Raw genomic sequence first — 22,911 nt, forward strand, 5'->3', positions numbered from 1 at the left:
AGGTAGTTCCATCGCAAGATCTCACAGTAACCAATTGAGCAGGTCTTTGCATGAAGATTCCATTGGCTGATCTCATATCAGGAAATTTCTCACTGGCTGTCTCTTTGCCCTGTTTTACACTTCCTTCTTTCTCTCATGGCCAGCCTCCAGTTTTCTTCTCCCCATGCTGATTTGTTTCTTCTTCAAAATAGGACAGCCCTCCACCCGCTACCTCCAAGGAAGGAAGACTTGCTATGAAATACCGACTCCCCAGTGTGAATTATAGGAGCACCCCTGGAAGGCAGACCTGCCGACCATCAGGTCTATTCATGTTTTGTTTTGTTTTACTTCTCATAGTGTATTTTGTCACCTTAGGTCACCCTCACATATATTCACACCCTTATGTTCTGTTTCTGTCTCTCTCTCTCTCTCTCTCTCTCTCTCTCACACACACACACACACACACACCCTTCTCTTTCATTCACATATTCTCTTTAAAATCCACACATGGGTAAACACAGGAAATCAGATGAACTAGTCATAATCCTTACTCTCTCAGTGTCTCTGGTCAGAGAAAAAAAAAAAAAGAAAGGAAAGAGGAAGATCACAGAGAGCAAAAGATGGGAGGGCAAAAAGTAGAAGTAGTAAAGAGGAGAAAAAAAGAAAAAGTCTCAGTGTGTTTAATTGCAGAGGATCAAGGAAACAGTGGAAAAGTGAATTCTATGAGTGGCATTACTGCCCTGTGAGCAGTAGCTCCCTGCTTTCAGCTCAGCCCTGGATCATCCAGACATGGGGGTTAAATGCTGACATAAACCCATGTACACAGCCAGCATGTCCCCCATAGAGACGTCACACAGACTCACTCATCCGTATCTGCCTTTTATGTAAGAGCTGCCCCGTCTTCCTCTGCAAAAGATGACAGCCGGAGGGGGAGTGAGGTTATTGGGATAAAACACACACACACACAACACCAATTACTGCCCTTTCTTCTATAATTTTTTTTCTCTTTAACTTTATTGAGACATTGTAACAAATTTAGCTGGTTTTCTGTGCATGAACAAAGCATAGCTTTATTTTTATGTTTTTCTTCTTGTTCTGGCACAATGACGACCAGAAATTGGGACTGCAGAAAGGAGATTCAGAACATAAAGATCAGGGTCCGCATGTCTGGGTGAGCAGGAAGCTGTGTCCCCAGGAGGTCTTTTCTTATAACATTTCCAGCCTTATAATTCACCCTTCTGAGGTTTAGCAAAGTAGCCAAAGTAGCCAAAGACGGGGGTGTTAATACAAGCCAAACCTCAGCCCCTTGCAAGGCTCCCTCTGGTGCCTTCAGAGCTCTAGCACAGCTCCTCCACCCTGAGTTGCCACCACCCGCTTTGAAACCATGGCTTTGGAGAAGGTCATGCCCACAGACACGTCTTTCTCTGTGTGTGACCAGCCTCTGCCAACTTGTGGTGAGACCTTGCATGCCAAATGTAACCAATTACAGGAGTCCCCATCCTGTGGCTGAAGGCATCTGTTTGTGGGAGTATATTCCCTACATGCTGGGATTAGAGACCACTGGGCTCCCCAGGACATCTGGAAGAGAGTCTTCCTGGAGCTGGCACTTACCCATGGTGCGCTATCCTCTTTGCCTGCCAGTATCTACAGCTGTATCTTTTAGACGAAGGCCTGTGAAACCATTAGCCACCCAAAAGAGGCTTCTGGGCCACCCATTATCTGTTATTTCTTTCATCTCTTGGATACCAGAGCTTTCATGGAAACTGGGACAAAAAAGGGAAAATGACTGAGTAAACTCAAAAACGAAATTGAGGAATAACTTGAAAACTGTCTCCAAATTAGAAGGCAACATTTTTTTCAAGCTGATCATGAAAATTTAAAGGACCTATCACATCAGTTCCCTCTTGTCTGATTCCCTGATCCTTTCATTATCTCTCATCTGGGTTCTTGTAAAATCTCTGCCAGTGTTTTACCCTCCTTCTCATCCTTCCGTCTTCCAAGTCATCTAGTTATCTTTCTGAAAATAAACATCTAAGAATGTTTTTATCTTTAGTGGCTCTCTCTCCTCGAGGGCATAAAATGCAGAATTTTTAATATATGCCCTTCTCACATATCGGGATATTTACATTCCCCCACCCATGTTGTGCACATCCATATTAATACTCCACTGCATTGTCTATTATCACTTCTGAAATGTTCTCCTGCTTCTTGTATTAGCAAAGTGCTGCTCCTTCAAAGACCAACCCTTTCCGTCATCTGCTCTGTAAGATCTTTAAAGCCCTTCAGTAGAGCTACTCTTGCTTCTACTCTGGTTTTATCTTCCAGCATGCATACCTCTTTTATAATATGCATCCTGTTGTAAACTCCTGACACTGTAAGTCAATAGTTTGGCTCTTGCAATATAAAATAAACTCAAGGAGAATATAGACCACATTTTGGATCCTAATATAAGACATGGCATATAAAAAGTGTCCAATAAATGTTTGATAAATATCTGATGAAAAAAATGAATTAATAAATGAACAAATAGCTCATTCACTAAAACTATGGAAAGTACATTTGGTATGGATAATGTAAAACAGTGGCTAATCACATAATTCCATGCATTCACATGCATATGAAGAATGACACAATTTATATATAAATTCTAATATACAAATATACATAAAAGTCCAACACTTTACATTTTCTTTGGATATATTCATGCAACGTGGTTTGGTTTTTTGTTTTGTTTTGTTTTGTTTTGTTTTGTTTTGTTTTTTTGCTGAAAAATATGTCCAAAAGTCTTCTGGAGTCAGGTCTGCCTCTATTTGATTGGTTTGGGTTTTTGTTTTTCTTTTTGCCTCTATGATTACTACTTTGGATTCCAGATACCAGGTATATCCCAAATTTTTTAGCTGTCATCCCTGGATGTCAGGTGTTTAGGTGGACTCTAATTTTTTTTTCCACTATTAGGAACAATTGCCACTATGAAATCTTTGGGCTCATTATGCATCCTTGTGCACATATGCATGTTTTTCTTTAAGGTGACACCTGAGAAAAATTCCAAGGTTATAGGAAATGCACATTGTATGTGCCACTAAATCCTACAGTTATTTTACAAGTGTAGTTACTTCTATGTACCCTCACTAACATCAGACATTCTAAATGATTGTCTGTCTTTCTGCTGTTCTAGGTTCCCATTGCGTCCCCACAAAATTCCTCATTGATATAGCCTGGAAAGAAAGTTTCAGATCTACCTATCTATCTTTTTTCTATCCCCCTTTTTCTTTCTTTCTTTCTTTCTTTCTTTCTTTCTTTCTTTCTTTCTTTCTTTCTACTATGAGTGTTTATTAAACTTAGTATTAAGCTTTCCTAATTCATTGCTCATTTTTTATTTTTCTACCATGTTATTTCCTCTTGGATTCATCTTTCTTATTGCTGATATATATCTTCTTATAATTCTTTCAGAATTCTTTCAGGAGTTTAACTGTCTTATTATTCATATGTGGAAATTAACTTGTTTGCAACTTATGCCTGAATACCTCGGTAAAGAATTATGGACTAAAAGAAATTTTCTTATAGCATTTTAAAATTTAAATATTGTCTAGCATATAAAATCTCACTGTGTTCTACATTCATATTGATGAGAACTCATAAGTCAATATGATTCTCCATTTACTGTAGGTAATCTTTATTATTTTTCTACTCTGATAGCTTTTAAATTTTTCTCTTGATTTTGGACATTCTAAAATTTTAATATATCTTGATGGAACACTGAAGGTCAATAAGTCATTTTAAAACTTCTAAATATTTTATATTAGATGGATACATGTTTATATTAGATGAATGATGAAATACTTATTGGATTTTATTCATTTATTTTTAAAGATTTCATTTATTTATTTATTTATTCATCTTGAGGGATGGGGGTGAGCAGGAGGAGGAGCAGAGGGAGGGAGAGGAAAAGAAAAAGAATCCCAAGCAGACTCTACACTAAGTGTGGAGCCCGACATGGGGCTCTATCTCACTACCCTGAGACCTTGACCTGAACTGAAACCAAGAGTTGGATGCTTAACTAACTGAGCTACCCAGGAGCCCCTGAATTTTATTTTAGATTCAATGCCAAAAGACCTAGACTGAGTTCTGATTCTAGTTCTATACTGATAGGCTTATGGCTATCATCTGGATTTAAAACTTCTCTGGGCATTACTTTCCTCTTTCTTCATATTCGAAATCCAGAGGTTATAGAAAGTATGTCTAAGATCCTTTGCAGTCATAAAAGGGTGTGCAACGAACTCTAAGACTATAAACTTTAAGACTATAAACTTTAAGAGATTTGATATGGTTCTTTTTTTATTTCTTAAAACAATATCAACCCAGGGGACCTGGGTGGCTCAGTTGTTGAACATCTGCCTTTGGCTCAGGTAGTGATCCGGGAGTCCTGGAATCAAGTCCTGCATCTGGCTCCCTGCAGGGAGCTTGCTTCTCCCTCTGCCTGTGTCTCTGTCTCTCTCTGTATCTCTCATGAATAAATAAATAAAATCTTAAAAAAAAAGATAGTATCAAACCTATACTACCCCAATGATATTCCTACCTGTTATAACTATTTCATCAAAGTGATTTCCAGAAATGTAACGTCTCTTAACTCCCTACTTTGTGTTTCCTTTTATTGCAACTACATTTCTTTCAAAAGTATGACATTAAAAATCAGGAGAATACATAAACATAGGAATGTTGTTAAATGTTCCTTTTAATCTTAGAGCCGAGGAAGAAGGGAGTGGGTCTAGGTCAGTGAATTAAAGGAGTCTATATGTGAATACTCTCTCTCTATATATATATATATTCTGACTTTTGCCAAAAGAATACTTAAACATTCACAAAGGGAATTCTAGAAAGCAAAAGGTTTCTCTCTCCAAAAGGCATAGGAGCCCTCTGAATTAAAGCTTCCGACCTCTGAGTACCAGGCTGCCCGTGATTAAAAACAAATGGAACATGTGCTATGGAGCATAAGTCTACCTGATTTATGGTTTGGAAAATTAAGTTACTATTACTTATGGGGCTTGGAAGCAAAGGCCCAATGCAATAGCTAATTGAGAGTAGAGAAGGGGTATATGCTGAAATTGGGAAAATATATTTTAGAGAATGGCTGAGTGAAGACATCAGGGTATGTAATTAAATGGCCTTAAAAAAAAGTCACACTCTCAACAACCTCTTATATCAAACAATTGGAATGTGTTGGTTTTATTAACTGGTCTTCTGCCATTGGTTCCATCAAGCTGGGTACTACTCGAGTTAACCTTCACTGTTGACTGACTCTAGTAAACATATTAAAACTCCCATTACCAGGGTAATTCTCCCATAAATAAAGACTCTTTAAAATGCAGGCAATTATTAGGTTTTGGTAAGCTACACAAATGCCTTCTAGGTTCTCAATAGTCATAAAAGTGCATTTTGATGAGTTTTTTCGACTCATCAAATAAATTTCCAACAAATCCTAGGAAGGAATTTTGTTTTCATAGGAATCAGGGACCAGGAGGTTCTGGCTGTGAAAGTTAAACTTTGGAAGACCAGGAGGGAGGGAGACCATGCATTACCACCCTTGCCACCAGTTTTCTTCTCAGTATAAAGCCACTTTCCAAGCAGTTCAGGAAGTTGTGGGATATGGAACTAAAAAATCAGTTCTTTCTCAGAATTGGGCTATAATGATATGAGCAATAAAATTGGTGACATAGTAGAGACTTCTTATTTTTAGTGGACAAACATTCCAGATTGCTGTAATTTGTTTGAACAGCACTAAAAATCTTTGAAATTGAAGAGTGTTGCTGTCTAATCATAAGCAGACCACTTTTACTATCATTGTACTTGGTGACTGAGGAAATATGGATATATGCTTATTTAAATACAATGGAGACCTAGTTTACTAATTAGGAGTTATTTTTCTAAATGAGACACCAAGAGAATATTTCTCCTACATTTTATCATTTTTTAAAATGCATACACTTAATTGATAGTTGTGGTTCTCATCTGTGGGTAATTTTGCCCTCTAGGGAAAATTTGGCGATGTTTGGAGGCATTTCGGGTTGTCACATTGGGGCAGGAGGTTTCTACTAGCACCTAGAGGCTAGAGGCCAGGAATGCTACCAAATTCCCTAAAGTGCAAAGGACAGAATCTCCCTTCCTTCCTCCTCCCAAAAAGAATTACTCAGCTCGAAATATCAGTAGTGCCAAGGTTGAGAAACCCTTATCAAGGAAGACCTTTCACTACTTAGTATGTAGGTCGTTAGCTCCGTAAATGATAATCCATGGATACACAAAGCAAATGGTGAGATGACTAATTATTACTCTAAATGGATTCAATTTATGAAAAATTTAATTTACACAAAATTGTTCAAGAGTACATTCATTGCTGAAAATGAGCTATAGATATACAGATTTAAACCAACCAAACAACAATAAACACAAAGCCTCGTGACGACATCACATTTAGAAGGGAGGCATCTTTCCAATGCCTGGCCTGGCACTTTGTCCACAGTAAAAGCTCAAATAATACCTGATGAATGAGCCTTTTAAAAAATCCTTTAGCTATTTAAAACATATAAGAATAAGTGTTCTTAATAGCTTCTATAGCTTTTTTTTTTAGTTTTTAAAATTTTTATTTTGAAGTAATTTAGATTTTTTTAAATTTAAATTCACTTAGCCAACATATAGTACATGACTCATTTCAGATGTAGTTTTAATAATTCATCAGTTGCATATAACACCCAGGGCTCATCACATCCTATCTATAATTTCTTTTTAATGAAGATCTAAAATGGCCTACATGAGAAAAAAATCATTTCTAAAGAAAATAAATCCTCATCGTTTCCTCATTTAAATAAGGTTAAGTTTCCAAGAATGGTTTGGTTTTAAGGGTGTGGACTTGGTTGAAATAATAAGTAAATTTCTGAGATACACTGTTTCCAGATACAGAAACCTTCATGTGACCTTCTGAGGAATACTCCTCTCCCCAAGCGATGCTGTTCCTAGGACCCTCTTTTCTTCATTATGGTAAGAATAAAGTCTTAACTTCAGCTCACCAGCCTGAGGTAACAAAGATGTTTCACACCCACTAATTAGGGGCTGGCAGGTAACCCATCTCACTAATCCCTGAGATGGAAAACACATGGTTCATAAATTGGTTACACTTCCTGCTCCTCTGACTCAGAGATGCTCATACATCAGCTGCCCATCCACAGGTCTCTAACCTTCGAGGTTTGTGGTCAGGAATTTTGAGGAGGGCAAGGAAGCCAGAGAAACAGAGGCAAAGAGAAAGAGATCCAGAGAGACCAGGGGCTAGGGACAGCTGATCTGCCATATAAATTTTCAGACTTTCCTTGAAGTGTCTCCTTCTAGCGCAGTCACATAAACATGAAGATGGAAATGTTAGGCAAAGAAATACTAATTAAATCTATCTTGATGTATGTAAGCATATATAGAAAACATGTTTCACACTTTGTTTGTCATCTTGCTTAAATCAATGACTCCTGACTAGCATAGCTTTATTATAAAGGATTTTTAAAAGTTTACAAGAAATAGAAGAATTAAATATTAGGATAATAAGATCAGGAATGAAAGCTAAGGGTATTGTAACAAAACTTCTATCTACATTCCTATCTATTTATCTATCTTATCTACTGATCGTGTGTGTCTGTGTGTGCACACATATTCTCTATGAGATAGAAGAAAATTATACTAATGTTTATCTCTATGGTCAATGATGGTATTAGTCATATTTTATTTCCAGCAGTCTAACCTGTACTTGGAAATAACTTAATGCTTACCTGATGAAAGTTAAGTGTGACTCAAGGGTGACAAATAACTATTGAAAAAAAGGCATCGTGCCAACTTCGAGAACTTTTAAAAAGTGATTTCACAAAAACAGCTGAACCTGACCTCACTTGTGAGCCATGGGATGGAGCACTGGAAAGGGTCAATGGGCACTTATTTATTAAACATGAGTAAATAAAATAAGTCAGGTTGATGCAGTGACATGTTCAGTTGCATAAAAAGTAAGAAATCCAACCTACTGTCTGCTGGTTTAATAAGTTTAATCATAGCAAATGACCCAGTTCATAGATCAACAGTATCAATGATTTTAAATAAAGTCCTACGTAAGAAAAAAAAAACATGCTTAACAGAAAATTTTAAGTATCTTTTCTTACTTCCTGAATTATCTGTGAGAATCTTCAAAGTTAACCCTGTCTTCTCCTACCATTGGTGTGGGTGACATCTTAGAAGTAATTTCTTCCTCACTAGGCATCTACAATGAATTTCATTTCAAGAAAAAATATATCAATCATTTCTGGATTCACTGGGTGGGAAGTGGGGCTGGGACTCCATGGCCCTAGAATCAGGCAGAGATGAGATCAGGACAAAGAGAAACAGGAACAGGCAACACTCAAAGAGCCAGGTGTGATTCTAACTTTTTGACATATTTAATCTCAGAAGAAACTATTTTATTTTATTTTATTTTATTTTATTATTTTTTAATTTTTTTAAGAAAATCTTTTATAAATGTGGTAACAAAGGCATAGCTGCTTAGATAACTCTGCTAAGGTCACCCATTTCTAGATTTTGAGGCAGGATTTAAATCCAGATACCTAACCCTGGCACTATATTCCTCCCTAAACAGCACCATATCCTTCCTCTGCCCTTTACCCTGATCCTTGTTTCTTTATAGTATTTATCCTCACCTAATGAGTACATTTACACGGGCTCATGTATTTGTTGTTTGTGTTATCCTGCTAAATAGGAGGTTCCCGACTGTATCAACCATGTCTGTTCCATTTGTGGAGGCATCTTCCGGGTTCAAACATAGGAGATACTAAATAAGTTGTTGGAATAAATTATTGTGTGAACAAATGAATGAATAAATGAATGAATGTGTACTCCACCCTAGACTAAGGAACAGAGACTCAAATCACCAAGTCATCAAATTTAAGAATAAGTTCCTAATCAAATGTAGGTCCCAACATAAAGGACTGAGGCCCAAGCTTGAGGACATTCCCAGGGGCAGCCTTGAGGGTGAGGCCAAAGACGGCGTGTTTTCCACCCTGCCTGGTGGGAAGCACATGATTCCAAGCCAGTTGTGTCAAGAATGTGTAACACTCCTGCCTGTGTGCCCCATCTCTTCCAGTACCACTACCACCTTGAGTTCAAGTTCACTTCTCAGCTGTTTTCCAGCACAGCCTATGTACTGAATCATGAATACTCTCTCTGATGAGTTTCCAAGAGGATTGACCAGGACTCAGGTTTCACCCCTTGGCCCCAGATCAAAAAAATTTCCCCATGAAATCCAAATACCCCAAACAAGGATTGAACCCATGCCTCAGTCCTAATTAGCACCAAAAGGTGGCCAAAGTTCCCACTGTGGAGAAGGGAAGTAGAACCGGTGGAAGTTTGCATAAGTGGAAGTGAAATGTTTCCATAAATGTAAATGAAAACTATCTGAGCACATTTACACTTACATGGATAATGATTCTAACTGCTTACTGATGCTGCAAAAAAAGAAAACAAAATCAATGTTAGACAAAATAAGATGAAGAGCATCTTCTCTTTCCAACATTGTAAATGAAGTGGAACACAAGGGAGAAGTCTTAACAGCAACAGTTAATACAAAGTGCAATAAACCCAGACTCGAGGTATGGTCACCTACAAAAGTGTATGTGGGAGAGAAGGTGCCAGAATTTGAGGGGCCATGATCATTCTCAGCCCTTTATCCCCAAGAAAAGGCGATACTGCAGCTGGAGAGTTTCTCATCCTTCTTTTGGTTCAGAGTACAGAAGCCTTCATGTATTGTTCACCCACGAGGACATATGGAGATCAGGATATATTAAGTGTAGAGACCACATTTGCTTACCTAATACCACTCCCAATCCCAGACCTGAAAGAGCCATGGCAATGGGCATTAGGCAGAGTGGAGCCTGGAGCTCATTCCTCCGTCTACACATCCAGCCATCAGCCATTCAGCAAATGCCCATTGATCCTCATTCAGTAAGAGGCAGGCATGTCCTCCTCACCTGGACTACTACGATGGTATGCGCAGGGTCCTGCCCTTAGCACTTTACAATAAAATGGGAGGAAACAGACCAGTGAAGAATTATGACCAAGTTTATAAAAGTAAACATGGAATTGCAAAGGAACCTAAAGGAAGCGCAAGATTGCCTGAGTAAAGATTGAAAGCCTTAGAGCCAGAGGTATATATAAAATATATAGATGCTGTAAATATAAATATATAGATCTGAATTCGAAGACACTTAGGGCATGAGTGCTGTGGTCTGCCACAGTCCCCACCCTGCCTAATCAACCTTCATCTATTGGAGTGGTCATTGCTAATGACAGAGTGACCTCTGATGGAATTTGCTGAGTTCACAGGGGACTGAAGAAGTGATGTCCAAGCTGCCTAAAGCTTACCTAAACCTTAGCCATGCTGAAAAGGGGAAGAAAAGAACCTCAGGAGAGCAAACCATCCACGAAATGGAGTAGAAGCATAAATATGAGCAACTACTGGAGAAATCAAAAGTTCAGTATTTCTGAAAAGGGACGGTAGGTAGGAAGCATCTTAAAGAGCCACTAAATATTTGGAGTGATTTTTGAAATGAATTTCTGAAAAAATTGCTTCATGTCCATTGTTTATAGATCTTAAACAAAATTTTAAAAAAATTTAAATTTAATTTATATTTTCAGTACAGGGTCTGATTCAGGGTTACCAAATAAAATATGGTATGCTCAGTTAAATTCACATTTCAAATAATAAATAATTTTTTAATATAAATAAGTCCCACACATTACATGGGACGTATACCAGGAAAAAAAAAAAAAGTCCCAAATATTGCATGGGGTGTACCTACAGGAAAAACAAAGATGTTGTTGCTTATCTGAAATTCAGAGTTAACTGGACATCCTTTATTTTTACTTGCTAATCTGGCAGTGTACTCGAGAGACCCTCAGAGTATTCCTGTTTCCGTCACGTAGCTTGCCATTTGACAGACATTCAGATACTTTTAGAGAGCCTTGAGTTCTGGTGAGTACACAGGAACTTCTGTTAGCCCACACATGTCTTCCTGTTGGGTCCGTAACCCCTTTTCCATCGTCTGATATCACTATTCCATCCCACTCTCTGTCCTTGGGCCACACTCCCAGACATCCTAAGAGCAGGTTAAGGAGGAGAGTGGGTGGTTGGACAGGTAACTCTGAGAATCTGGAGGCCAAGTGAGAGAGAGTAGGTAGGTAGAGAGAGAATAAATTGTCAACGAAGTATCAACAGCCTGCCAGTGGCCACTCAACAGTGACTATGTGCTTTGATACAAAGGAGAAGGTGTGGCCCCGGGGCCATTCAAATGCCATCCATGCTCTGACCTACTGAGGGAAGCCTGCAGAAGAAAGCTGGCTGAGGAGCCCGTTTCTGTGGAAGTAACTCAATTGCAGCACAGACAAGGAGCCCCTCTGGACATATTTTACCCAAGTGTAAGCACGTTATTCCTCACAAGCACCCATTACAATGGCCGGCCACTTACTTCCAAGCACTTGACATTTTTAAAATAATCATTTCCCACCTTTTCTTTAATCCAGCCCCTGATCCTTGCATGAGGGTCAGAGGAGCTGTCTGCAGAACAGAGCAAGAAGGAACTGACTCTCAGACCCCACCAGAGAATCCAGCTCCATCTTCCAATACAGAATTAAAATTTTAATCTGATTTGACATAGCTATTTGGGGAATCCACAGGCTTGTCATGAGTCAGATGATTAAAGTGGAACTAAGGGATTTTGGCCTGTCTTTGTGAAGAAGATAAAAAAAAAAAAAAGGCGGGAAGAATTTGCTTTGTTTCTCCTTTTATGCATCCCACACAAGAAAATTGCTGTGTAGACATTTAGCAATGCGCTTAGTTCTAGTAGCCAGGCTGGGAATGAAAAACAGAGAAGATAAAAAATCTTCCTGCACTAAGTTGCTAGTGTACATTGCAGTACATTTTACTTAATTGTGTTATTATTTTTGTCTTTGTCACCACCCAACTTGGCTAAAGGAGCTACAGAAGGAGTGAGATAGAATTACTCGATTTCTTCTAAACCAAAGAGTCCTTGTAAGCCATAACCCAATTATGATGAAAGAGCTGGAGATGTAGCTTTATGGATGTGCCACAGGAGAAGACGGTACACGTTCTGTGGTTCATTTTGAAGTCCCTGTGATCAAATTCGATTCTTACTTATTTTTGTTGTAGAAACCACTTTTGCTGGCCCATCTCTGAAAGGCACAGCCAAAGGACTCTGGTTTGCTGGTTTTAGGAGAATGATACTGAAGGTGGTTGGGTGGGGGCAGACCCTTAAAGTAAAAACCAGGGCAGCATTTCCACCAGGGCAGCATGTCTGTCTGCTACGTGGGGATTTCAGATGGTTTCCATCTGTCGTTACAGCCCTGCAGATTCCCTCTCTTCTCTTTAGCTGCTGCCAGTGGATTATCCTGTGAGAGCAGGTCCCTTACCTGGGTTTACCACCTTCGGTATCTAAATCACCTTTTTTTGCCTCTGGCCCAAGGGAGCACCAAGGTTCAGGGGTCAGAGCACCATGTTCACTCCTTCTAACCTGTCACCACCGGGAGACCAGAGTGTGAGGATCCCGTGGGGGAGGCCAGCAGTGGGATTGAGACTCACAAGGAGAGAGTCATTCACTTCGTGAACCTCACACAGCGCCTGGAATGGGATGGGGGTGGCATTTCCTCCATTCCTGATGTCACAGAACTGTGTTTTTGTTTTTGTTTTTTTATAGGAGTCCTCCCACTCTGTGTCTGAGCACTTCATTACCCTCTCTTGCTGCAGAGGCCCCACAGGCCAACAGAGAGATGTTTGTTGTTCCATCCCAGGCACAGAGACTCCCAGGCCTTGCATTTTGACCCTGGGCAAATCACATAAAGTCTTGGGACTCCATTTCACCATCTATAAAACAGGAATCCTTCTCCCTGCCCCTCCCAGCCTCATCGGGTTGTTCGCAGGGCAAGACGTTGAGGTCATTGATTTAAAAGCATTCAGAAATAAAACTTAATGCAGCTTAGGCATTAGTATCCTAACTGGTGCCATCATTCTGATAACAGTATCAACATCCATTTATTTTGTCAGCAGGTAATTGTGTAATTGCCCCCATGTGCAAGCTCTATGCAATAGAGGTCCTCCCACCTTCACACCGACACTTCCCTCCTCCTGGAATGCTTCTCTGCCCTATAGCATCATTGCTAGCTCTCTCTCCTCCTTCATGATTTGCTCAAATGCCATCTTCTCAATGAGGCCTGCTCTGACTCTACTATTCAAATTTCAAACTGCCCCACCACCCCCAGCATCCCTGATGCTCCCGGTGCTGCTACACATTTTTCTATGGAATTTATTTCTTCCAACATACTATAAAGTCTGTCTCTTATGCTGAATATAATTAAGACTAAAGTAATATATTAAAATGACATAACATCATTTATTATGTTTATGATGTAGGGCCTGTCTCTGTTTCATGAGGGCAGAGATGTCTGTCACTTTTGCTATTAAAATATCCCAAACTTGTTTAGGAAAGTGCTTGGCACAGAGTGACCTTTTAAAAATATTTGTTAGGGTGCATGGGTGGCTCAGTTGGTTAAGCATCTGCCTTCAGCTCAGGTCATGATCCCAGGGTCCCTCATAGGGCTCCCTGCTCAGTGGGGAGCCTGCTTCTCCTTTTGTCCCTCCCTGCCCCGCTGTGATCTCTCTCTCTTTCAAAAAAACAAAATCCTTAAAAAAATTTTAAAAATAAAAGTATTCGTTAAATTAAGTAATTACTTGAAAATAAACCTGTGCATATCTATTGCATATCAACTAGAAAAGCTCCATGCGCCTTCACCTAAAATCCAGCATCAATTAACTTCCTCCTGTCTTTTGTTCAGTTTCTCCCCTTTAATAAACACATTTCAGCCAATGTGCATTGTCCTCAGTTGCCCCAGACCAAATACACTACAGGATTGTATAAACTTCCCTTATTCTGTTCCTTTTGCTTAGAATGCCCACTTCCCAAAGGTTCTCACTTCAAATCCTATTTATCTTTAAAGTTTGAATGCTCTTTCCTCTATTAAGCCCTTCCTGATTTTCAAACAAGGACAGGACCTTTCCCTCCTCTTAAGTCAGCATGCGACTTATGCCCACTGTATGGCATTTGCATTGTATTACAGTTACTTGGGGGTGCTATATTGGTTCTCTAGGGCTGTGATGACAAAGCACCAGAGACTGGGTGCTTTAAGCAACAGAAATTCATTTTCTTATAATTTTGAGGTCTAGATGTCTGAGATCAAGGTGTTGACAGGGCTGGTTTCTTCTGAGGCTTCTTCTTGGCTTCTTCACTCCTTGGCTTGTAAGTGGCTAGCTTCTCTCTGTGTCTTTGCATGGTCTTTCCTCTTTCTGCATCTGTGTTCAGATTTCCTTGTAAGGACACAAGTCATATTGGATTAGGGACCACTCTAATGACCTCATTTCAACTTGATCACCTCTTTAAAGATCCTGTCACCAAATACAGTCACATTATGAGATACCAGAGGTTAGGACTTCAGCATATGAATTGGAAGGGAACCAAAATGACCTACAGCAGGTGCTTACCCTCAAGCATTCTCAAAGGACCTTAAGACCTGTTCTAGGAGCTGTGAACTCCTTTAAGACAGGTACTCAGTCTTACCATTTTTGTGACTCCCAAGCAGTCTGTCAAGGTTTTGGATCGCATTCTCATTTTGGATCTCAAAAATTGTGGCATGAACCATGTTGTTCCTGTACAATCTCATAGAAACCAGAGTACATGATGGAGACTGTCATGACTCTCTCATTCCCTGCTTCTTAGACTGCCTCTCAAACCAACAGGATCTCCTTGAGTTGGCCCCAGTCCCTATCCTTACTTCATTATTTCTGTATCTTTCTCCCAAGATTGCCCTCCTAAGGATTCTTTCCCACTTGAGGAAAGATTTGCCTCTTCAATTGCTTTTTTTGCAAATGAGGGTAAACTAAAATTTTCTTCTTGGCAATAACTGAGCATCTTCATAGCTCTCACTGAGAACAAATTTCTTGTAAACATGCTTATGTGGCAGTAAATAGTGTATGATTAAAAATTAAGGAAAATTGGAGTTACCTGGGTGGCTCAGTCAGTTAAGTGTCTGATTTGTGATTTCAGCTCAGGTCATGATCTTGTGGGTTGAGAGATCAAGTCCTGCGTCAGGCTCCATGCTCAGTGGGACTCTATTGAGAGTCTCTCCCTCTGTCTCTCCCCTACTAATGTGCTTGCTCATGTGTGCTCTCTCTTTCTCTCTCAAATAAATAAATAAATCTTGTTTTTTGAATTTGGGAAAATTTCTAACAATGTTATAACTAGCTATTCTAAGATAGCTCCTGTCTATTTTGTTTTTAATGCTTTTGACTGAGAGGCACATAATATTCTTGACAACCTGTACTTCAACTATAGAAATTCTAAAGCTTTTTCAAATTGCTAGAATTCTGTGTTCCAATCAACACATGAAATGCTGTTGGCTAATATACAGTTCCAACTTCAGAAGCCATTAGTTGAGAGAACTCTAGAAACTTGTGTTAGAAGATTGACAATAAAGAATGCTGTGAGCCTGGAAACATAGTGAATTCTTAATTTTTCCAGAAAGTCACTAATCTTTAGAGTACAGGTTAAAGATCTTTATATACAACTCCAGTCTTCAATTAGATTCCTCATTTATCTTATTTTTTTAATTTTAATTTTTTAATGTTTTTAAGTAGGCTCCATGCCCATTGTGGGGCTTGAACTCATGACCCTTAGATTTAGAGTTGCATGCTCTACCAACTGAGCCAGCCAGATGCCCCCTCAATTAGATTCTTGAGTTAGCATTTATGAACTAAACTTTCATCCCTGATTTTCTGCTACTGAAAAGAGCACATGGTCTATCAGCAAGACTGAGGACCACTAAAAGGGCTTATTGGTTAAGAAAGTAGACTACTTGGAGTATATGCTTAAGGAAGAATGTTATCAAGCAACTATCTCTGAGGAACTAGAGTGTCCAAAAGCTCTGAAATCGAATAAAATCATCCCTGCAGTAACTTTTAAGAATAAAAGATAGTGTTTTCAGGAATTAGATCAAGAAGTTTAAGCTTTAGCCCTGATTCTACTAGACATTTGCTGAGTGGATTGGGCTAACACACATATCATCTTTGGACTTCTATGGCCTCATCTGTAAGGAGAAAGGGCAAATGAAATGATAATACACCTGGAAGCAAGGCTGAGTTGTGAGATTTAGGAGACTCAAACGTCTTCATGAATGTAGATTATTTTTTAAAACCTCCCTTCAGTTCAAGAAAACGTGCATGGGAAAAAAAAAACATGCATGGGATAATATCTCAAAAAGTACTTGGATTGTACAAAGAATAAAAGCCAGGAACACAGAACACTGCACAATAGCCAGAAAAGAGGTCTTAGCATTTGTGTGAGGAGCCATGATCATGGACATTGTTCTCTGATCCTCTTGGCGTCTCCCACCTGCTGATGTAGACACTTGGACCATTTATCAAGAGGTCCCATGGTGACAACAGTAAACACCTCCCAAGACACTGTGATGTGAAAGCATGTCAATAAAGCAAACATATCCCCTTGGGTCACACTATGTCACTCCCCAACTATCTTATAAGGCGTAATGTATAAAAAACAATAACTATAAAGATGCTATAGAAAACATAGGTCAAGTTCACACAGTAAAAATGATGTAAAGAGGGAAATTGACTATGTTTTCAAAAATTTCTCGATAAATGGGGAATTAGTTGTGTAGGGTTTAAGCCATCTTGTCCTAATAAACCTAGTTTTCTACAAATGTATTTATTCCAAAGGAAGAAATCTCCTTAGTACCTCCTTGGCAAATGCCAGGACTGCTGATGTAGCATTGCCTAACAGCCCCTAGAAAAACCTGCCAGTTGCCATTCCTCATAGGTTGAACATCCCTTGCCTGTAGACAGAAGACCACATTATCCAAGCAACCTGTCCATTGGGTAAAGACCAAAGACTGGCCAAATCATAAGGTCTGTTTGTTTGTGAATTGTATACCAGCATGGTATTTTCTTCTTCTCATTCCACTTGGCAAATCTCATCAAGCTCTAGGCATGCAAAGCAAATTGGGCTTTAAAGAGTTGCCCCACTAAAGCTTTCAACAACATGGAAACTCAAAGAACTTCATTAAATTAGAGATCTACTAATCAAATCTTGCCAACTGGTAAACTCCAGCAGAGGACTGTGCCCAGGGTTATAGAACTAATAATAAAAATTATGTACAGCAGCAGGCAACCAATAGTCTATTTTCTGTTTTTATACATCGGCCTTTTATTGACATTTCCTATAAATAGACTGAAATAATATTTATAGTTCTCTACATATCTTTTATATGACTTCTTTTATTTAGCATAATATTTTTAAGATTCATATGCTATAACATATATCCGTATTTTGTTCTTCTTTAATGCCAGACAGTATTTTATTATAGGGGATATCCCACACTTTGTCTATCTCTTGTTTGATGGACATTTGGATGGTTTCCTTTTTTCCCCCCCACGTTTTTATTTAAATTCTAGGTAGTTGGCCTACAGTGTAATGTTATTTTCAGGTGTAGAATTTAGTGATTCATCACTTATATTCAACACCCAGTGCTCATGACAACAAATGCCTTCCTTAATGCCCATCAAAAATTAATCATTCCCTCTGCTCACTTCTCCTCCAGCAACCCTCAGTTTGTTCTCTATAGTTAAGAGTCTGTTTTCTGGTTTGCTTCTTTCTCCATTTTTTCCCCTTTATTTTCATTTGTTTTCTTACATTCCACATAGAAGTGAAATCATATAGTTATCTATCTCTGATTGACTTATTTCACTTAGCATAATGCTCTCTAGCTGCATCCACATCACTGCAAATGGCAAGATATCATTCTTTTTTCTAAAGATTTTATTTATTTATTCATGAGAGACACACACAGAGAGGCAGAGACACAGACAGAGGGAAAAGCAGGCTCCTCGCAGGGAGCCCAATGCAGGACTTGATCCCTGAACCTGAGATCATTCCCTGAGCTTCAGGCAGATGCTGAACAGCTGAGCTACCAAGGCATCCCAAGATTTCATTCTTTTTGATGGCTGAGTAATATTCCACGTGTGTGTGTGTGTGTGTCACATCTTCTTTATCCATTCATCTGTCACTGGATGTTTGGGGTCTTTCCATAGTTTGGCTATTGTAGATAATGCTGCAATAAATATCAGGGTTCATGTATCCCTTCAAATCGTATTTTCTATATCCTTTGAATAAATACTTAGTAGTGTAATTGCTACACTTTTTGGCCGTTATGAATAGTGCTTTTTTAAACATTCATTACAAGTCTCTGTGTGGGCATATGTTTCCATTTCTCCTGGGTAAATATCCAAAAGTGGAATTATTATCTCATATGGTAAATTTATATTTAAGAAACTGCCAACATATTTTCCAAAATGAATGCACCATTTTAGATTCCCATCCACAATGTAGGAGTCTTCCAGTCTCCCCATATCCTCACCAACACTTGTTGTTATCTCTATCTATTATACTATCAAGAACATTGAAACTCAACTATCTTTGGGTCCACTAAGACTGATATCTGTATATTCTTCATGTGATGAAATACACGGTTAAAAAAAGAAGTTATCGATAAATTATCACAAGTGTGTGAAGACTTAAAGATCTCCTGGTATTTAACAAACATTTCCTCTATTATATTAAAAGTCCCCAAATTACAACCTGTCATTTGCTTCACTACCTGAAAATAAGTTGTTGTTCATCTTTACCCTTCTTCAATATTGGATCACCTCCAGGGTAGCCTAGTATGAAAGTTTCCATTGCAGCTAAGAAAAAATAACTCAGAAGTAGTAGAAAAGGAAAATGGCAAACTAGAGTTCTTCAGCAGACACAAAAAAATTATGCAGCCTGATGTTTCTAAAGAGGAGATGGAAATGATTCAAGACCATAGCAGCAAAATCTAGGCTGCTGAGCTTTGGCTTCTCATTTCACCAGTTACCAGTGGCTCCACTGAAATAAAAAGGTTAGTCATTACTCAGTGGAAAATTTTGTGGAAGGGGAAAAAAATATTCTAATGGAATCTCTTGTCCAGACCGCAAATTACTTTACAAGTGACAATTAATTAGGACTCACAACACATGCATAAAGCAGTTCTGCCTTATATTGTAGCAAAGACTTGGTGAACCTCGTTATTTCTTAGGATGTAACATTTGGGAGCGACTACTGGGACATGGATGGGGATTCCATCAGGATTTTATAACAGATAAAGGCCACTATCACTTCATGGGCAGAGACCTTCCTTTTGTTAAGCCACTTAGAGAAAGGGCAGGATAAATCAAGCATGTAGCCATATGTTATCAAAAGTTCATCTTTCTTGGGAACGTGAATTAAGTGAGACTCTTACCACTTATATTTAGGACATTTAATGGTCCTAAATGGTATTTTTTTCACTCATAATACCCAACATTGACCAACAGAGAGTGGCAATAGTGGCAAACCCTTCTGTTTGCAGGGTATCCAACAAACATTTATTGAACATCAATTGTATGCCAGTCACTACATTTCCTGAAATTGTCAATTAAAGTATTTTTTAGAGTAGTGTCACAACACTAAAGTTGCCAGCAGTGGGTGGTGACAGAGTTGGGTGCGGGAAGTAGAAGAACCACAAGATAAAACAAGAAATTAAATCATGGAAGCTTTGTAAAATAAGAGTAGCAGCCGAATAGGGAAATGCTACACTCCCATTCCCTAGGATTATGACATCATTAGTCAATGCATTCAATACCTTGTTGATGTTGGGGTGTTCTCTATCCCTTCCAAATCCAGAGCTTTTCCAAGTTTGGTCAATGCCTAAGCCATCAGGCCAAGTGCTATTTTCAGTTCCACCGGCTCCCTTGTTTTGCGAGTTCAGCCCAGACAGGAAACCACCCAGTCTGGGAGGATTCAGTTAGATCCCCAAAGAGCACACACACTCAGGTGCAAGAGCTTCAAGGCAGCAAGGCATGTTCCAGTTAACTGACCCATGCTGCTTGAGAAGTGAACAAGCAGTCACAGTCTCTCTAGGGGATGAACACTGCTTCATATATGTGAATATGTGTATGTGTATGTATGTAAATATATAAGGGCAGATCTAAAAGATATTTTACAAATCCCACTGCTCTTCTCCATGTAGGACTCCCTCCCTTCCCCCGAATTTCCACAGGGAACTTGTGGAGAACTTAGAAATAGTTTTATTTTAGGAAGAAGTCTTATTTTGACTCAAGTGCCACTGGTTAAAAACATTGTGTGAAAGAAGTAATATATAGCAGATTTTGTAGTTTTGTAGACAGGGAATAAATACCTGTCATGTACAAAGTTTTGGTCTAGAATTTGGAGAATTTCTTTAAGGTATTCTTGGCTTACTCATTATCTCATTATCTTCTCTCATGAGGAACAGGGCAAATCTGAGATCCAGTTAGTAAATACATCTGATGTCCCTGGTCCTACCAGGGACCATGTGGCTTTAGGCATAAAAGAGAAGAGGGAAAGGTCAGTGGGACTCATCAGATCACCCTAAAGTATATGCAATATCAGGGATATACTTATGCTAAAAGACTACTTATTGTTCATCTGAAAGTCAAATTTCACTGATTTCTTGAATTTTATTTGGCAACCCTATCACTGGTACCCATCACTAATTCAACTTTATGCTACAATTTCTTCATGGACATTCTTTGCCTTTTTGATCTTTATTTCCCCATGGGCTGGGAACAGAGTAGACAATCTACTAATGTTCACTGAATGAATGGATACATAGACTATAATATAGCCCAAATCATTAGTTCTTATAAGACCCATTATCTTAAAATGTTCAAACTGAGGTTAACTGAGTAAGCAAGCGTCAGTCAGATCTTTCAGTTGAATGAGTTCAGGCCAGACTATTTATCTATTTATTTTGAGAGAGAGAGAGAGAGAAAGAGAGAGAAAGAGAGAGAGCGTGTGCCCAGGGCAGAGGGAGAGGGAGAGAAAATCGTAAGCAGGCTCCATGCCCAGGGCAGAGCTTAATGCCAGGCTTGATCTCAGGACCCTGAGATCATGACCAGACCGAAACCAAGAGTTAGATGTTTCACTGACTGAGTCACCCAGGTGTCCCCAGGCCAGACTATTTAATACTGTGGTTCCTTCCTTTGGTCACAGGTTTATATCCAATTTGGGGTGAATTACTTCCCTGTAGGGGGAACCAAGAAATTCCATTCAACCGTTCATTGGATGACCACTATGGGCCAAGATATATTTATGTTAACATTTAATGCTCTTAAAACCCTACAAGGTAGGAGTTTAACCTTCTTTTATAGTTGAAGAAGTGAGGCACAGGGAAGTTAAGTAATTCTCCCAAGATCACACAGCTGGTAGGCACTACTGGAATTTGAACCCACACAGTCTGACTCCAAAGCTGGTCTAGTAACTATTCAGCTACACAGCATCTCAAATAGAATGATACTGTATATTCAACTATGCTAACACCATAGCTTTTGCTACAAGAATGAAGTGAATTCTTCCTGTTTGTTCTTTCCTCAGCCCTCTTCATCTACTAGCCAATACCATTCTTGAACAGTCCCTGTCAGGGTCCTTTCTTTCTACAACCCTCATCCAACCACCCCCAGCCCCAAACTCCCACCAGTAGATAACTCTTAGCCAACAATGCAAATGACTTTCCAAATGGTGGCAGCGACATACAAGAGGAAACTTCCTGTGGAGTTATGTTCCAAATTTAAGAATTTATGAAGTAAATCCTCCTTCCAGCCCCTGCCCCAGAAGAGAAGATAGAGTGAAAAAATAGGAGCAATTAATACAGTACGAGAAGCCTTCTAGACTTCTCTTTTGAAACTTCTGCTTGTTGGGTGGGGAGGAAGAGCCAGGGGTACAGATTTCTCACACTGGAGATTTATGTCCAATAGATAAACAGGGACCCGGAAAACTGGACATAATTCACTTTATTAAGCATGACTCAGGTGATCTCCAGTGATTCATCTGTGTTTTGGGGGAGAAGAATATTTCTGGAAAATTCCCTAAAGTCATTTCATGGAGAGGACTATAAAAATATTAGGCTCTTTTATCTGCAAGTGATAGAGACGTAATGTATCTTTATTATCCAATTTAAAACTAATATTTTAGGTGATGACAAGTTGAGAAGACTGGACCCACAGAACTGGAACTGGAAATTATCAACTGGGAAAATCTAATCCAGCTTGACTAATGGCTGGAAGGAACAAGGGTAAGGTTGAATTAACATTTTGGAAGGCCAATACATCAGCTGTAATAAGCCAATTTCAATGGGAAAAAAATAACGTGTTAAAGCATGAGATCCTTCAATTAGAAAGAAAGAAAAATACTACAAAAGGCCAAATATCAAGAGACATTTCCAGAGAAGTTGTTCAAAGTATTTCCTAAGATCTATTTTTAGAACTGCTTTTAAAGAAGATTAAATCATGGTCCACCTATAATGACAGGCATGAGATTCTCAGTAGGGAGATAAAGATAGGCAGAATGACATTCTATTTCCTAAGATTCTTTGAATTTCATATCAAAGGGCTTTCAGTTCAATATCAAGGGCTTCACAGCACATGTATTCATTTCTGAGCCATCTTCCACCCACAGCAGCCCACTAGACTTCGGTGTTCTGGGGATTGGGAGATAGAGCCAAGGATCTACCATTCAGAGACATTGAAAACCACTGTCACTGCCTTTGGATATCAGCACCCTATATTCCTCAGTCGATTACCAGGGTCCTCCAAGCCATGTCACTCCTGACATTCTAACTGCTGTAAGGAACAAGAGACATACCTGCTTTATTTTATGCCACACTCAGGCCAGGCCCAGTGGATAT

Source organism: Canis aureus, chromosome 16 (assembly GCF_053574225.1).
Source record: "Canis aureus isolate CA01 chromosome 16, VMU_Caureus_v.1.0, whole genome shotgun sequence".
NCBI lineage: Eukaryota > Metazoa > Chordata > Mammalia > Carnivora > Canidae > Canis > Canis aureus.